We start from the raw sequence: 9,767 nt of genomic DNA, 5'->3' as shown, positions 1-9,767 counted from the left end.
TATGGCCAGGGAGTACAGTGGAGGATGGCCCAGGTGCTTGGGCCCTGCACCCCATGGGAGACCAGGAAAAGCACCTGGCTCCTGGCTCCTGCCATCGGATCAGCGCGGTGCGCCGGCTGCAGCGGCGGCCATTGGAGGGTGAACCAACGGCAAAGGAAGACCTTTCTCTCTCTGTCTCTCTCTCACTGTCCACTCTGCCTGTCAAAAAAATAAAAAATAAAAAATAAAAAAAAAAAAAAAAAAAAAGAACCACCACTGGATTCTGTTTCCCAGAAGGAGGGATGCTGGAATGTGCTTCTCACAAAACTAAAGCACCTAGTACTTGGAAGTACTTCACGGAAGGGCCAGGACGTGAGTTGCCCTAATGCTCAGGCCATTTGTTCCCGCAGACCTGATGGCGTCAGAGGATCTGTGATGGATAGGAGCACTGTGGGAAAGCCCTAGGGAGCTCTAGTAAGAGTTTCAGCACAGTTCCCTGGTGTTCTGCAAGGCCACGCCTTCTTTTCCACCGAGTAAACTAGAGCTGGGTGTCAACAGTCCCACACAGGCATAAGTGTGCAGGTGCAGAAACAATCCATGGAGATGGTATAGGGTCACACCTGAGCAAGTCCAGAAGACACAAGTAAGCCACAAGAACGGGCAGCTCAGATTCTAGTGGTATTGCTTTTGTAGCACTGATGTCTCTTCCTCATCTTGCTCTCATGGCATCTTGGGAGTTCCTTATGACCATCTAACAGAATAAAGCCTTCGGGGGCCGACGCTGTGGTGCAGCGGGTTAATACCCCAGTCTGAAGCGCCGGCATCCCATATGGGCACAGGTTCGAGACCCAGATGCTCCACTTCCTATCTAGCTCTCTGCCATGGCCTGGGAAAGCAGCAGAGGATGGCCCAGGTGCTTGGGCCCCTGCACCCACATGGGAGACCCAGAAGAAGCTCCTGGCTCCTGGCTTCAGATTGGCACAGCTCTGGCCGTTGCAGCCAATTGGAGAGTGAACCATCAGATGGAAGACCTCTCTCTCTCACTCTGCCTCTCCTCTCTCTGTGTAACTCTGACTTTCAAATAAAAAAAAAAAAAAGAAAGAATACAGTCTTCGAGCCTACTCACTGATGAGCTGACACTTTTTGATAGTGGGTAGGTAAACTGGACTCTTGGTGCACTGTAACCCGACTCAGGAATGGCTCTGAAGAACAATGGGCTGTGTAGGAACCATTCTATTTGGTAGAGCTTGGAGAAGCATGCTGTATTATTCACTTTTTTTTTTAAAGATTTATTTTATTTATTTGAAAGAGTTACACAGAGAGGAGAGAGAGAGAGAGATAGGTCTTCCATCTGCTGGTTCACATCCCAATTGGCTGCAATGGCCGGAGCTGCACCGATCTGAAGCCAGGAGCCATGAGCTTCCTGTGGGTCTCCCACGTGGGTGCAGGGGCCCAAGGACCTGGGCCATCTTCTACTGCTTTCCCAGGCCATAGAAGAGAGCTGGATTGGAAGTGGAGCTGCTGGGACTCGAACTGGCACCCATATGGGATATTGGCACTGTAGGTGGCGGCCTTACCCACTATGCCACAGCGCTAGACCCATGTATTATTCACTTTAGATAGAAGGGAAAATGACCTGAAGTAAAAATAATTATAGACTCCTGGCTTTGCCTTTTTGCCTATAGTCTCTGTCAACACTAACAATCCTCGGAACCATAGCATTCTTGTTCAGCATTACCTCTTCCAAGGAATCCATTTTACAGTCAAAAAAGAAAAGTGGTAATATGATGAAACTTCAAACATTCATGGAAAAAATAGAATTCAAAGATAAAAGTAAAATTACACGCTTTATTCCTCAACATAAGCTTTGTAAGTGATGACGCCACCCATGTAATCCATCCCTGAAGAGCGGAGGGCCTTGAAACTTTACTCATGTCAATACAATCTTTATTTTTACATGGTTACCTGAAGAAAAATGCCCCCCCCCTTTTTTTGACAGGCAGAGTGGACAGTGAGAGAGAGAGAGAGAGAGAGAAAGGTCTTCCTTTGCCGTTGGTTCATCCTCCAATGGCCGCCGCAGCCAGTGCACCACGCTGATCCGAAGGCAGGAGCCAGGTGCTTATCCTGGTCTCCCATGGGGTGCAGGGCCCAAGCACTTGGGCCATCCTCCACTGTACTCCCTGGCCACAGCAGAGGGCTGGCCTGGAAGAGGGGCAACCGGGACAGAATCCGGTGTCCCGACCGGGACTAGAACCCCGTGTGCCCGCACCGCAAGGCAGAGGATTAGCCTAGTGAGCTGCGGCGCCAGCCAAAAATGCTTTTCTTGAAAGAAGTTGTAAGACTGGGAAACAAAATGGAGTCGGAAGAAACCAAATCAGGACTGTAAGGAGGCTGTGTAAGATTTTCCAGGGAAACTCTCATGGAACTGCCCGGGGTTAATGGGACGAAAGGCCAGGAACGCCATCATGGCACGGAAGGACTCTCTGGTGAAGCTTTTCTGCGTGTTTTTTGCAAAAGTTTTGTCTGCCTTTCTTTTTTTTATTTTTATTTTTTATTTATTTATTTATTTATTTTTTTGACAGGCAGAGTGGACAGTGAGAGAGAGAGACAGAGAGGAAGGTCTTCCTTTGCCGTTGGTTCACCCTCCAATGGCCGCCGCGGCCGGTGCACCATGCTGATCCGAGCAGGTGGCATTGTCCTTTGGCCCTTCAGAAAGTGAACTCGCAGGAAGCCTTGAGCACCCCAAAATACTGCTCACGATGACCTCTGCTCTTGGCTGGCCCACTTTTGCTTCTGACTGAACCACTTCCACCCTTGCTTTGGTTGTGCTTTGTCTTTAGGATTATACTGGTTAAGGCTCCTTTCATCTCCTGTCAAAGTCCTCAAAGAAATGCTTCAGGAGCTTGATCTCGCCGGTTTAAAATCTCATCCAAAGCCTCCTTCTTGTCTGCAGCTGATGTGGGTGCAACAGTTTCGGCTCCATGGCCGGCGCTGCGGCTCATTAGGCTAATCCTCCGCCTAGCGGCGCCGGCACACCGGGTTCTAGTCCCAGTCAGGGCGCCAGATTCTGTCCTGGTTGCCCCTCTTCCAGGCCAGCTCTCTGCTGTGGCCAGGGAGTGCAGTGGAGGATGGCCCAAGTGCTTGGGCCCTGCACCCCATGGGAGACCAGGAGAAGCACCTGGCTCCTGCCATCGGATCAGCGTGGTGCGCTGGCTGCGGCGGCCATTGGAGGGTGAACCAACGGCAAAGGAAGACCTTTCTCTCTGTCTCACTGTCCACTCTGCCTGTCAAAAAAAAAAAAAAAAGTTTCGGCTCCCAAGCAAGTGGACAGTTTGTTCTGCTTTAATTTTTCACTCAGGGTTGTGTCAACTCAATCAGTTGAAATGGCTGTGTGGTTGCCTATTGCTTCTGTTGTTAATCATCAGTTTTCTCCAACTAGGACACTGCTATCGCTTGCCTGTTAGTTTGGGTGTCCCCAAAAGCTCATGTGTTAAAAGCTTGGTCCTCAGAGTGGCGCTGTTGGGAGGAGGTAGAACCATTAGATGGTGCCCAGTGAGAGGTCATTCCAGCATGCCTTCAGAAGGTAGCTCTGGAGAGAGGGTGGGTTGTAAAAGCTTGAGGTGGAGGGCTGGTGTTGTGGTACCGTGGGTTAAGCTACTGCCTGCAATGCCAGCATCCAGCTGGCTCAAGTCCCCGCTGCTCCATTTCCAATCCAGCTCCCTGCAAGTGGACCTGGGAAGGCAGCAGAAGCTGGCCAAAGTGGTCGGGCCCCTGCCGCCCATGTGGGAGACTCATAGGAGTTCTCTGCTGTTGGCTTCAGCCTGGCCTAGCCCCAGCTGCTGTAGCCATTTAAGGAATGATTCAGAGAATGGGAACTCTCTCTCTCCCTCCCTCCCTCCACCCTGGCACTTTTGCCTTTTAAATAACTAAATAAATCTTAAAAAGAAAAAAGCCCGATTTGGGCCCAGCCGTTATCTTTGCTTCCTAGCGTACCATGTGGTCCTTCTGTTGTGGGAATATATTTTCTGGTTTTTATTCCAAGTCCTTTCTCTCACATGAGATAAGAATTTAAAGCAGAGGCAAAAATACAGTACAAAAATGAGAGCAGCATTTATTTAAAGAAAGTGTGGCACCCCAGCAGGAGGGACACCTGCTGTGAGAGGGCCAGAGCAGAGAGTGCAGGAGAAGACAAGAGAAGGGCCAAAAGCCAAGAAGACCAAAAAGGCCGCTGTCATGTGCAGCAGTTCCCTTGTGGGGTTCAGTTGGTCCCCTAATTAAATATTCAAATCGGGTGGAGTTTGGGCAGAGTGTGTGAGGTATCCTGGCGGTTTCATGGCATCTCATCATGGAGTTTAACTTCCATGTGCCCAGAATAGCTACTCCTTCCAGTCCCAGATGAGATGCAGGTGCATCATGGGAAAATGGGTGAACTGGCTTGACATGGAAGGGGGCGGAGTTACAGGGCAGGGCTGCAGAGACAGAAACTGTGGGAAATTTTCCCTGCTCTTTTCTTCCTAAATAGTTTCCTGTCTACCTCCCCCACACCAGTTCCACTGCACACACTCCACCACCCCCACCAGACACTAAGCTGCCCAATCTTGCACTTAAACCTCAAAAACTATTAGCCGAAAGAAACCTCTTTCCTTCATAAGTAGCTTGTCTCGGGTCTTTCACTCAGTAACAAAAAGCTGAGAAATGCAGGCCAGAACAAAATTAAACTTTTCCCCACAAACTGATGTGGATGATCTGTGCAGCCCTCATTTTCAACATCATCTTGCCCCTCTTAAATGAGTTATCCAGCTCTAAGCTGCTGATTTTTTTTTTTTTTTTGACAGGCAGAGTGGACAGTGAGAGAGAGAGACAGAGAGAAAGGTCTTCCTTTTACCGTTGGTTCACCCTCCAATGGCCGCTACGGCTGGCACACCCCACTGATCTGAAGCCAGGAGCCAGGTGCTTCTCCTGGTCTCCCATGGGGTGCAGGGCCCAAGTACTTGGGCCATCCTCCACTGCCCTCCAGGGCCACAGCAGAGAGCTGGCCTGGAAGAGGGGCAACCGGGACAGAATCCGGTGTCCCGACCGGGACTAGAACCCCGTGTGCCCGCACCACAAGGCAGAGGATTAGCCTAGTGAGCCGCGGCGCCAGCCTAAGCTGCTGATTTCTTTAGGGAATTGTTCTCATGAACTTTTCATTCTTAATTTATTTGCATACTTTTTTAAAAAGCCAAAAAGGAAATATCAAATTTAATTTAAAGGAAAAAGAATCAGACATTGTCTACACGAACACAATGGAGCAAACCAACTCCAGAAAGAGTTCTACATCTCAGTGACCACAGCGACTGGGAGGGCTGGGGTGAAATAAAGCTGCCACTTAGCTTAAGAGGCTGCGAATCAACTCCTTTCAGGAGTGGAAGACTCTCAGGTCATTTCTTAATATCACACTGTACAAAAATGTCTCCTCCGAACGTCCTGCCCCTTTGCAGAGGTAATTGTACAAAGTCTCCTACTGTCTACACAGGGCCAATTCTTTGTTTCAACCAACTCTCAGCGGAGGGGTAACCAGCACAACACCGCCTCCCCTGGACAGACAGCATTGAGATGTTCCATTCTACTGGTTCATACGTCTCTTCCTATGTCCCCTCCTCCATTTCTGTGGTAGTCACTGTTTCTGCCACATCTCCCAACAGCATATGTAAATGCTGATCATAGCATATACTCTGCCTCGAAGCGCTCGGTCACTTCTCATCTTCACATAAGTTCGTTCAGCCAGGCTCAGCCTGAAGAGATCTAGTGGCTCCTCTATGGTAGGTTGTTGCCGGTCCACGCTGTCCACTATGCTTCAAACCCCGCCTCTCACGAACTTTTCATAAAGTGTCAATGCTTTCACTATTCTTCCACCCAAGCTTCATCACAAACTAGATGCTTCTTGTGGTTTCAGTTTTAGCAGAACTCATGTGGCTCTGAACGGGACTCTTTTTAAGCTGATATCCTAGCCTTAATGTCTCAACTCAGATCCTCTTCAAGCATTTCATGACAAGTTAGTATGAGTTTATTTTGGTGAAAGAATTTTTGGAATCCATGCATAGAATTTTTCTTCATAATATATCCTTTCCGTGAACTTTTTGAAGATCCTCTGTACATGCATGACCGTGTAATCCATGGATATTTCTCTATGCCCCATCACTGACGTGTAGCTAGCCTTATAAAATGGTGGCATGGCCTGTTACAGGCTCAGCTAATATGCCTTCTTGAGATTGGGGTGCGACCCTATAGGCCACAGTAAATGCAAAGAACCAACCAATCAACAGCTAAACACATGGTTTTGGAAACAGGGATGGCAGCAGGACTGGTTCATCTTCCTGACCCTCCACTTGCGACAGCTGGTTTCCCAGGGTTTGGGTGGAGAGTGTTTCCAACAGGAAACATAAATATGAAATCACTGAACTTGCAACTCACTGTCCCTTGGTGACTTTGGCCTTCTCATGGCTGTGGACCAGCCAGTAATAAAAGAGTGACTGTACTGGTGGGAGTAATCAAAGATGACTAGCAAAATGAACTGGTATTTTAGCTATATTAATAGCAATAAGGAGGAAAATACGTGGACTCCAAGAAATTCACTGGAACTTATCTTGGCAATTCTAGACCCATAGATAAGATGAGCTACAGCAATCACGGCCCCAGCCAGAGCAAGGGAAGTAAAGGCTGGAAGTCGGGTTTATCTCGCTGAAGAAATAGCCTAGATCAGCTTGTGGGCTAGCTAAGCATGAAGTGAGGTTATGGCAGGGAGTGGAGGAGGGAGGGGATGACTGGATGCAAGTATGGGCTTGGCATCAGGAAGTGGAAGGAACTGAAGCTTATTCCACTGACTCTCTATCAATTCCTTGCTGAGACCATGGCTGGCCATCACCTTGAAGGAGGATTGGAGGGCATGAGCAGATCCCCGTGATGCAAGGAGTGCACTGACATGGACACCTTCTGTGTCCTTGTGTCACCATCTCAGATCCCTTCAGCCCCGATTTCCAAGCACTGCTGCGGCGACGTGTCCCGAGCCAGGCTTGATGGGCTTTGGGCAGGTGCAACATGACTGTACCTTCCCTCTCGTTCCCTGCCCTGGAAGGCCTCTGATGTAGCAGTCAGTGAGGCATTCACAACCACACAAGTTGGAATTGTGGAGTACTTAACGTCGAGGAGCACATGATCAAAAGGGAACAGGAGCCAACACATAAGTGCTTCCTCCATGCTTGCTCTCAGTGGACAGTTCTGAGAATCATTTCATAACACTTCTTAGAAGGCCCTTGAGAGATTGAGAAAACATTTGCAAAGGGCCATATCCAACGCCATGCCACTTGCTTGGGTTTCCTCTCCCACTTCTCTTGTTTCATTTCCTCTCCTTCTTCCTTACTTTAATTCTCTGGGGTCAAATTCCCAAATAAACTACTGCAGATTAGCCTCACTTTGTGTGTGTGTGTGTGTAGGGGGGGATCCATGAGGGCGAGAGAGAGAGGAGAATTAAATTCAGGGGCATATGTGAGTCAGTGTGAGGTGCCTTTGAGACATCCATGTGGAAATACGGTGGCGAGACAGTGGAAATAAGTCTGGAACTTGGGGAGGGAGTCTAGACCTATGAAATTCAGTTATTTGCTAACTTTGGGGACACAGGTAAACAGAAGATAATGAACAGGACCAAAAATCACATGTAATTATCCTATGGAATGTTCACAATGGTGTTCTGTACCAAGCAGGAAGGACTTCTTAGATCGGCCTCGATCCTACTCTTAAGAGGGAATCAATCTGATCAAAGAGAAAAGCATTCAGGTACATTGTAAACAAATACTGAAATACATTTAGCCCATCTCTGTCCTGGCTTCCTCGGCGACTCCAGCCCCAGCACAGGGAGTGACTCCCTTGTTCACATTCCTCTTTGTCTGGTCCTGCCACATTGTGAACTCTTTCAGAACAGGATTCATGTCTAAACCACCTCTGCACCTGGAGTCAAGAATATGGACTAGGGGCCGGTGCTGTGGTGTAGCTGGTAAAGCTGCCGTCTACGGTGCCGGCATGCAGCTTCAAGTCCCAGCTGCTCCACTTCCCATCCAGCTCCCTGCTAATGGCCTGGGAAAGCAGTGGAAGATGGCCCAAGTCCTTGGGCCCCTGAACCCCCAAGGGAGACCCAAATGAAGCTCCTGGCTCCTGGCTTTGGATCGGCCAAGCTGGACATTGCAGCCATTTGGAGACTGATCAACGGTTGGAAGACCTCACTCTCTGTCTCTGTCTCTCTGTCCCCATAACTCTTTCAAAAGAATAAATGAATCAAAAAATGGAATAATTCAATTTCCTGATTCCCAGCCAGCAACACTAGCATCATCCCTGACCCTCAGTCTTATATGTCGTAAGCATCATCCCAACTGCAGATTCTGCTCGAGTAGATCTGAAATGAGCCCCCGAACGATGCCCTGGTAGCTGCTCCGTGGACCACACTTGGAGTATCGAGGTCACAAGCATGATGGTTCTTAACGTCAGTGGCGTATTAGACACATCTAGGAAGATATTCAAAGTATTATTGCCTTTTGGCAAAGATCAAGTGCGAAGTACTGTGTCTGGATCCCAACCCCGAGTTTATGATTTAACTCATTTAAATCTCCAAGATGTAAGCAGCAAGGGTCTACAGTCAACAGTTTTACATATAAAGAAACCAGTCGGGTTGCTTTTTAAGCGAATTGTTGTGAATATCAGAATAAACAGCTCGTGTAGGGTTGTTAAACGCAGGGCAGCAGATGTCAGTCCCCGTGGGGCAGAAGCCCCGCCCCGCCCCGCCCCTCCGGCGAGGCCCCGCCCCCGGCCGGCGTTCCCCGGTCGCTCCTTGGATCCCGCCACTTCTCTTTCCGCCTCTAGACATCCACTTCCGGCGCAGAACGGGTCACGTGCCCGGATATGGGAAGCGGTGAGGAGCGGCCGCTTCCCGTTCACCGGTTAATTGAGGGGCACAGCCTGGGAGCGGTGGTCGCAGCGGCCGCACCCCGCTTCCGTCTGGGAGGACCCGCCGCGGCACAGCTGGGCTCGGTCCGGCCTTGCGGTAAGCCTCTGGCCGCGGCTGCCCAGCAGGCCCGGCGGCGGCGGCGGCGGCGGCGCCGGACCCGAGAGCGGACGGGCAGCCGCCGCCCACTCGGCGGTCAGGCCCCGCTCCCCGGGTCCCGCAGGCTGCGGAGCGGGGAGGGCGGCGCTCGCTCGTCCCGCTGCGGCCCCGCCCCTCGCGGCCAGGTTTGTGCAGACCGGCGGTGCTCGCGCTGTCCACGGCGTCGCCCCGCGGAGGAGGGCGTGACACCGCCCTTCCGCTGGCCAAGTCCACTCCCCCCACCCCGAGTCTGTTAAATGCATTCCCCTGTTTCCGTGCACGGTCTCCTGTGGATGACCGTGCTCCGTGCCCGAAACGTCCCAACCCACACGCGCCTTTAGGGTCACCGGCTGTCGGCCAGCGCGCCGAGAGGGTCCCAGCGGGTTTAAAAAACAAGAGCGACACGCAGTTAGGCAGTGGCGGGCTGCCTCTGGAGCGTAGCAGCCGCGGGTCCCCGGGCCGGGACAGGGCGGACCTGTTGTTGAGTGGCTTACAGAAAAGCGCTCCAAGGACTGGCCCCCTGAGCGCGCACCTGCGTGACGGGAGCCGCCGCTGGGGCCCAGAACAGCCTGGCCCTGGGTAGGCATCAGTAAGTGCCGAGTGATGTCCAGCCGCCTCATGTGCCCGGTGCTCAGCCCTAGCTGTTGCCGGGAGGGTGACTTTGGCCGCTGTGAGTGGT

The 9,767-nt window shown here is 51.0% G+C and overlaps 1 protein-coding gene and 1 pseudogene across 30 annotated transcripts in view; one reads left to right on the top strand and one right to left on the bottom strand.

Annotated features, from left to right (window-relative positions):
• Window positions 1-5,509: 5,509 nt before the first annotated feature.
• On the bottom strand, window positions 5,510-7,215 carry LOC108178054 (U6 snRNA-associated Sm-like protein LSm3 pseudogene; annotated as a pseudogene).
• Window positions 7,216-8,848: 1,633 nt separating this feature from the next.
• The window catches only part of EXOC1 (exocyst complex component 1), a 62,867-nt gene continuing 61,948 nt past the window's right edge, over window positions 8,849-9,767 (top strand). For 15 of the 30 annotated variants that reach the window (XR_016212192.1, XR_016212191.1, XR_016212190.1 and 12 more), the window contains exon 1: window positions 8,849-9,049. The gene's annotated coding sequence lies outside the window, so the exon portion shown is untranslated. Of the gene's footprint in view, window positions 9,050-9,369; window positions 9,678-9,767 lie in introns of those variants that run through there. The other 15 variants (XM_070048100.2, XM_070048099.2, XM_089302786.1 and 12 more) reach the window with 6 other exon arrangements.

The sequence above is a fragment of the Oryctolagus cuniculus genome, chromosome 8 (genome assembly GCF_051225735.1).
Source record: "Oryctolagus cuniculus isolate XC-2025 breed Fujian yellow rabbit chromosome 8, ASM5122573v1, whole genome shotgun sequence".
NCBI lineage: Eukaryota > Metazoa > Chordata > Mammalia > Lagomorpha > Leporidae > Oryctolagus > Oryctolagus cuniculus.
The sequence above is the reverse complement of the archived record's forward strand: the minus strand, read 5'-3'. Positions and strand labels throughout refer to the sequence as shown.